This window comes from Neoarius graeffei, chromosome 5 (assembly GCF_027579695.1).
Source record: "Neoarius graeffei isolate fNeoGra1 chromosome 5, fNeoGra1.pri, whole genome shotgun sequence".
NCBI classification, from domain to species: Eukaryota; Metazoa; Chordata; class Actinopteri; order Siluriformes; family Ariidae; genus Neoarius; species Neoarius graeffei.
Genome location: NC_083573.1, coordinates 16,362,094 through 16,369,432, shown reverse-complemented (window position 1 = coordinate 16,369,432; position 7,339 = coordinate 16,362,094).

The following is a 7,339-nucleotide window of genomic DNA, read 5'->3' as shown; positions in this document are numbered from 1 at the left end:
CCAGTTATTTTTGTTTAGTGGACTGAAAGCTACTGAATTCGAATCACAGACTTTCAATTTTATTAGTTTTTTTAAATAGAACAATTAATGAATTTAGGACCACGTGGCCCTAAATTCTGCACTATTTTTGCTTCCTTCAACATGACCCAATCCAAGATACTATGTCATGCATCATATAGTGGGCTTTCCTCATTCGCACAAGGCATTATGGGATACAAATTTGAAACAGGAGAGGATAATGGAGGACACGAATGAAATGTGAAAGACTGACTATAGGAACACAAAGCGAGAAGAAAAGACGTTATGTTGCGAAAGAAAGGAAACGCAGGACCAAACTGATAAGTGAGCATCTCGGTGTGATCAGCTGTTCGTTTAGCAACAGAATGATCTAACGGTCAGTGCATGGTCAAAGCTAAACCTGCAGATGGGAGTAATGCAACATTGGATGGCAACTGCCATAAAACCCAAAAGAAAAAGGAAAAAAGTTGTTGTTGGTAAACTTGTGCATGCGTACACGGACTTCCTCTGTCTGCGCAAAGCAAATGATTTCATGCACATTTTTTGTTTAGGAATCCCCTCAAATTAAATAACTTCCCAGCCACAGAATGGTCTGTTTTTTTTGTTGGGTTTTTTTAGATATTGCAGAAATGAACAAAGATCACAATGACCAAATTTCAGAGGGAACTAAATTTCACAGATTTTATTAAATTGGAAGGCCATATAGCTTTAAGATGTGAAGTTTATCTTCTTGTGTTGAAAAACTCACATTTTTCATACGAAATACATCACAGGTCTGAGTGACATATTTCCCGATATTTCACTCCAATTTTATTTATCCAATTCCAATTTTGTTTATCATCTCATTTAAATGGATGTGTCCATAAAATATAAAGAACATTACATGGTGGTGTGAAGATATGAAGTTTATCTTCTCATGTTTAAAAATATATCACTCGTTTGCTTTACTCACTCGTGAAATATCCATTCACTATACGAAGATAAACTTCATATTTTTGTGCAACCGTGTAATATCCTCTATATACATACACAACATTGCATGGTGGTCCTACAGGGTCCTTAATACTGGGATCAGACCACATGACGTGTAATCCATACTTGCCAACCCCTAGAGAATGAAAAGCAGTAGAACAGATTGCGAGACACAGTCACCCCCTTCTAGGGGAGTCCAAGGGCATGCACCCTGGAGCATTTTTGGAAAAAAAAAAGGTGTAAAATGGTGCGTTCTCATGCATTCTGAGTGCCATATTTGAAGAAAATTGATCGAGAAATTGGACCAACGTACTTCACAAAATGTATGCTTCTCACCTCGCCTTGATGCTTTGATGCTGGATGATCCGATCACCAAGTCACCTTGAACTTGTCATTGCAAATCTTTTTTTTTTTCCCAGAGATTTCATTGCTTGCGATCACCAGAGCATGTCTGGTGAGATTTGTTGTAATATGTGACCTCATTGCCGATTGGCTAGAACTATAACCCGAACCAGTGGAATGGCACAATAGAGCGATACAATTTAGATTCAATATCATCACACCGTTCCATTGGCTCTCGGCTTCACTTAATATGACTATTTGATGTTATATACTTGTATCCCCTGTGCCAAAAATAACTGAAGCAAGGTCAGAAGAGCCAATCCAACAGTGTTCAATGATTATTTTGTAATGCGGTAGTTTTTAGAACAAAAATTGGTAGGCGGTATTCACCTGTCAAAATCAGTAGACTACCATGTGAATTGGTAGCACTGGCAAGTATGGTAATCATACTGCCATAAATTCTTGTTGTGTCTTGGGCAGGAGACTGGCAACTCTACAAGTTTGACCCTGACCAATCATCATTCATATCCTTGAGTGCCATCGGGGAGGAGGGACAAGAAATTGTTGATTGTGGCTATGGAAAGAATGTCAAAAAACACATCATACGAGTTGTCAAGAAAAGAATTCTGATATGCTAGATTTTTCGCCATGACAGTTAGGTCTGGTTTTTTTTTTTTTATTACACTACTACATCTATAAGTAAATTATTTGCCATGCAGAAATATCACTACTACTAATAACAGTGGTTCATCAGGGTCCTGATGTTGTGCTGCTTTTTTTTTCTTTTTTTTGAACACAACTGTAGTTAATATCAGTCAACTCAATATATCAGGGATGCCACTGAAACCGTCTGCAAAAATGCTGGAAAATGGCACCTAGCCAAAGCAATTGAGGAGCTGTTTAGTTAAACAGTGATTAATAAATGCTGCTTAAACAAAAAGCTGCCACTTGAATATGCTAGTTAAGATGTAGACACTCGAAGTTTACATGCACACTTTGCTGTACATAATTTTCTGAGAATAGTAAGAAAGACATTGTGTATGGAAACTTCTCGTGTCTAAAACTTATCTGATCATCTTATCTGGCAGCTTTTTTTCCACCAACACCCTGGTGGTCGCCATAAAACCCCATATATTTTATACCGGTACACACATCTTGGGCAATGTCCCCATCATCCAAAAGATCAATTAAGGCAGAAGATTTGGTGATAAAACCATCATTCGGTCACTCCAGGCTTTTGAAAGAGCCCCTGTAGGACAAACACCAAGAAGAAATTTTATGTTGTTTTTGGATTTGTAATTGAAGTTAAAAGTCAATGCTCTTGCCCTGAGTGATGAGGGTCTATGGATAAAAACCTCACTGAAGTTTTTGATGCATCTGACTGAGCTGAAAATGGGCTTTTTAACGTGCCTAGCAGATTTAATTTGAACATGTTTCTTAGTAGACCAGTGAATTAAGCACTTAAGATGCTGGGCCAATCCAATACATTCAGCCAGTCGTGAAATATTGCAGATCTTCTTTAACAATTACAGTGAAATCTTTATGCAAGATCCATGTTCATCAGACCAATGCGCAATTTCATCAGTACCAGGTTGAGTTGTAATGTGTAAAATGGTAGTGAGGTACATTATATGGCCATGACCACCATTTGTGGGCCCTTCTCAAACCTTTGCTACACGATTGTCTAGAATTTCTTTGAATTCTGTAGCATTACAATTTCTATTCAGTGGAACTAGGAGACCCAAGTACATTAGCATGACAACGCCTCTGAGCCTAAAGATGTCAACTTCATTTTAATGCCATGCCTTTGGAATAGGATGTTCACCAAGGATATATGGGTGTCATGATCAGGAGTCCACATACTTTTGATTTCCAGCCTCATTCTTGGATGAGCAAACAGTTTCGTTTTATGCTCCAAGGACTTTACCTTCTTTCTGCAACTCTGTGCTATTTGTCAGAGAGAGTAGTTCCAACGAACATATCTGCGAAGTTGATACTCATAGCTGATACACATATATCTAAGTCCATGTCCTCTATTACTTCCTTCGTTGACTGGGCTGCAGATGCTCTTCTAGGGAACATCTCATCTTGGTCAGTTTTTCTGGGCAGATTCAGACCTGTGATGAAGCTTTGATGGTATTTAGCCAAAGCTTATGTGCAGGCACAAAAAAGACAGACAATCGTTAGGGTAAACCAGGGGTTCTCAACCTTTTGCAACCTGGGCCCCACCAAAGCTGGTTCATTGCAGTTGGGGGCCCCTCTTCTCGCCCCGCCCCCATCCCCCCCCCAAACACACTCACCCGCAGTGACGCCACCCGACCTACAGCACCTTATATCGACCGATAGATAGATAGATAGATAGATAGATAGATAGATAGATAGATAGATAGATAGATAGATAGCCCTGGGCTAGATTATTATTATTATTATTATTATTATTAGTAGTAGTAGTAGTAGTAGTAGCAGTAGCAACAGTAGTAGCATTATCCATTCCATAGAAATACATAGGCCTATTATCATTATTAGGCTATTGTTATAATTGGCAGTAGCACCACATTTCTAATCTGCTTTCGGGCATTATTATAATTATAATAATAATAATAATAATAATTATTATTATTATTATGGCCTATTATCATTACTAAGTTGTTGGCAGTAGTACAAGACTTATGTTCTTTCAGGCATTATTATTATTATTAGGCCTATTATTATTATTATTGCTGTTGTTGGTTGTTGATATTATTATTATTATTATTATTATTATTATGCTATTATTATTAATAGGCATTATTATTATTATTATTATTATTATTAGTGTTTTTATTAGGTATTTTATTAGGCTTATCATTAGCTGGCTATTGATATCATTGGGAATTGGGACCAGGCGTGAATTTAGGTTTTACTTTTTACTGTGCCTTTGTGATCTGCATTTGCGTTAATGCGAGACCTGAGCCTGCTTTGCCTTACAAAGATCCTCGATTCTTGGCGAAATGTTTGACAAGCACAGTCTCAAGTCATCCTCAATTTGCGCACGATTGCGATATTTCGTTTTGAGCGCAGTCATTTTTGAAAATCCTGCCTCACACAAGTAGGTCGATGCGAATGGGATGAGCAGTTTCAAGGCTACGTCACACAGTTGCGGGTACTCCTGCATCAATGCTGCCCAGAATGTCGAAAGAGGGCATGAGGTGAAGACTGCCTTAAGTCTACTGTCACTCTTCAGCTCAATAAGCTGTTCCTGCATGTCAACTGGAAGTTCGTCAGCAGTACACACAAATGGATCTCGAACCCACGCAAAAGAGCGATAATCCTCTGTGAAGTATGCCGCAAACTGTTTTCTCATTACCGACAGGTGCTCTGACGCTGCTTGAAAGACAGATGAGAAATCGTGGGAAGTGCCTGCATTACTGATAAAGTCTGCAAGGCTTGGGAACATATCACAGTTCCCCCGACTGATGCGGCCACACCAGAGGTCAAGTTTTTGCTTGAAGGCATCCACTTTCTCTGCGAGAAGCAAAATGTGAGTTTCTCGGCCTTGCAAAGACAGGTTCAAGCCATTCAAGCGGTCAAATATATCGACCAAATAGGAGAGACACGCCAGCCACAAAGGGTCATCCAGATTTTTCGCCAGGTCTGAATTGATTTGTGTCAAAAACCGCTTCACCTCATCTCGCAGCTCATACAAACGTTGTAACACCCGCCCCCTGGACAGCCAGCGAACCTCAGTGTGCAGAAGCAGCTGTTCGTGCTCTGACCCCATCTCCTGACAGAGGACCTCAAACAAGCGAGAGTTTAGCGGCCGTGACTTGATGAGGTTGATCATTTTTACTGATTGGTTCAGCACGGATTCCAACAGAGACGGCATTTTTTTTGCAGCGAGTGCTTCGCGATGAACCATGCAATGGGTCCATTTTACAAGTGGAGCTACCTGCTTAACGCGAGCAGCTAGACCTTGCTCACGGCCCGTCATTGCTCGTGCGCCATCCGTGCACAAGCCAACGCATCGGTCCCACGCCAACCCATTCTCGCGAATAAATGAATCAAGGACATTGAAGATGGCCTCTCCAGTTGTGTGTGACTGAAGAGGGTGGCAAAAAAGGACATCCTCCTCAATTAATTTATCCCTGACATACCTGACATATGTAAGAAGCTGTGCCTGTCCAGCAATATCGGTAGACTCATCCAACTGCAAGGCATAGTATGGACTATTTTTAATAAACTGTATTAATTGCTCTCTGATATCATTGGACATATCAGCAATTCTCCGAGCAACTGTGTCATTTGAAAGTGGCACGGTGCCTAATTTGGCTGCTGCACTATCCCCGAAGAATATTCTGCACATGTCCTGCGCAGCTGGCAAAACGAATTTCTCGGCATCAGTGTGCGGTTTGCCTAGCTTACCTATTCTTTTTGCCACCACATATGATGCCTCCAGGCACTGCTTAGATACAGTGCTGTGCACGGAAATTGTTGCCTGTTGCTGATGCAGGCCATCACGCTTTCTTTGAAAGTATTCAAGCGGTTTGTCCTTCAGGCCAGCATGCTTCGTTTCGAGGTGCCTTTTAAGTTTGCATGGCTTCATGCTTTCGTTTGCCAGCACCTCGGCACACACGACACACTGAGGACGAAGATCAGAGGTGACAGTAAAACCAAACTGCAGGTATGATTCATCGTACCTCCGAAGCTTTCTCGCAGCTGGTGGTAGACCTACGTCAGTTGTCTTGGGTTTTTTGACAAGAAATCTATCCATTTTGTTAAAGTATTTGTGAATAAACGTGTGTAATAAAGTTGTAACGATAAGTCTGTAGTAGGCTAAGTCTGTAGTAGGCTAAGGGGGCTAACCAGAGGGAACGTATGGGGCTTATCAGTGAGAAACACGATCGATATCTTTATTCGGGGATTTTATAGTTGCAAATTTTAACGAGGTGTGAATGGTGTACTTACTCGTGTGAGTGTGTGTGTGTGTGTTAGTGTGTGTGTGTGTGTGTGTGTGGGACAGTTGGATTTTTCACACGCAGGGTGAAAAAGGCAAAGGGGTAGTAGACTAGCAGTAAGAAAACAACAAAAACAACAAATTATTTGGGTAGAGCTGAAATGGGGAAAGCAAAAATACAGTGTGGGGTAGTAGTCTTTAAAAAGACTGTTTGGGTTTTGCGCTGTATCGATGGATTGATGATAGTAGACTAGCGAGAGTCGGCACGAGTTAACTCGGCAAGAAACCAGACTAGTGTGTGTGTGGCAAGCACTCACACGGTGGCCACGGTATGCAGACTCACTCACGTGACGTTGCGTCATGTTCGCGTCACGGGCTTAAAATAACCTACACACAAGATTTTATGATAGATTGATGATAGATTTTATAATAGTATTGATTTGTATGTAATAGTCCAATGTCCTGCATTTTGACATGGGTAAATGTGTTGCATCTGCTTAGCTACTATAGCCTGTTAGCCCCAGATTTTTTTTTTCCTCCATACATGAAGCCTACTCGCGACCCCCCTGGAGTACCTCCGCGCCCCACCAGGGGGGCGTGCCCCCCCGGTTGAGAACCACTGGGGTAAACCATACAATCTATGGCTAAATAATAGTCAGTAATGATTTAATGCGGTTAATTATAGATACTAGTTAATGTGCTGTCTTGCTGACCTAGTGAGCTTCACAGACGCATGCTAGTTTTGCAATAATTGGCCTAAGTGGATATTTACTTCAGTTAGCACCACCTTACTTTTTGGCTAAGCATGACTGCTTTGCAATAATTAGCTTAATTGGGATTGCTGACAGATGAGAAACAATACACACTCACTGGCCACTTTATTAGGTACACCCATCCACCTGCTGTTTTATGCCATTATCTAATCAGCCGATCAGTTGACAGCAGCATAATGCATAAAATCATGCAGATACAACTCAAGAGCATCAGTTAATGTTTCCTTCAAACATCAGAATGGGAAAAATTGTGATCTCAAAGTGTGATTTTCACTGTGGCATGGCTGTTGGTTTGAGCCAG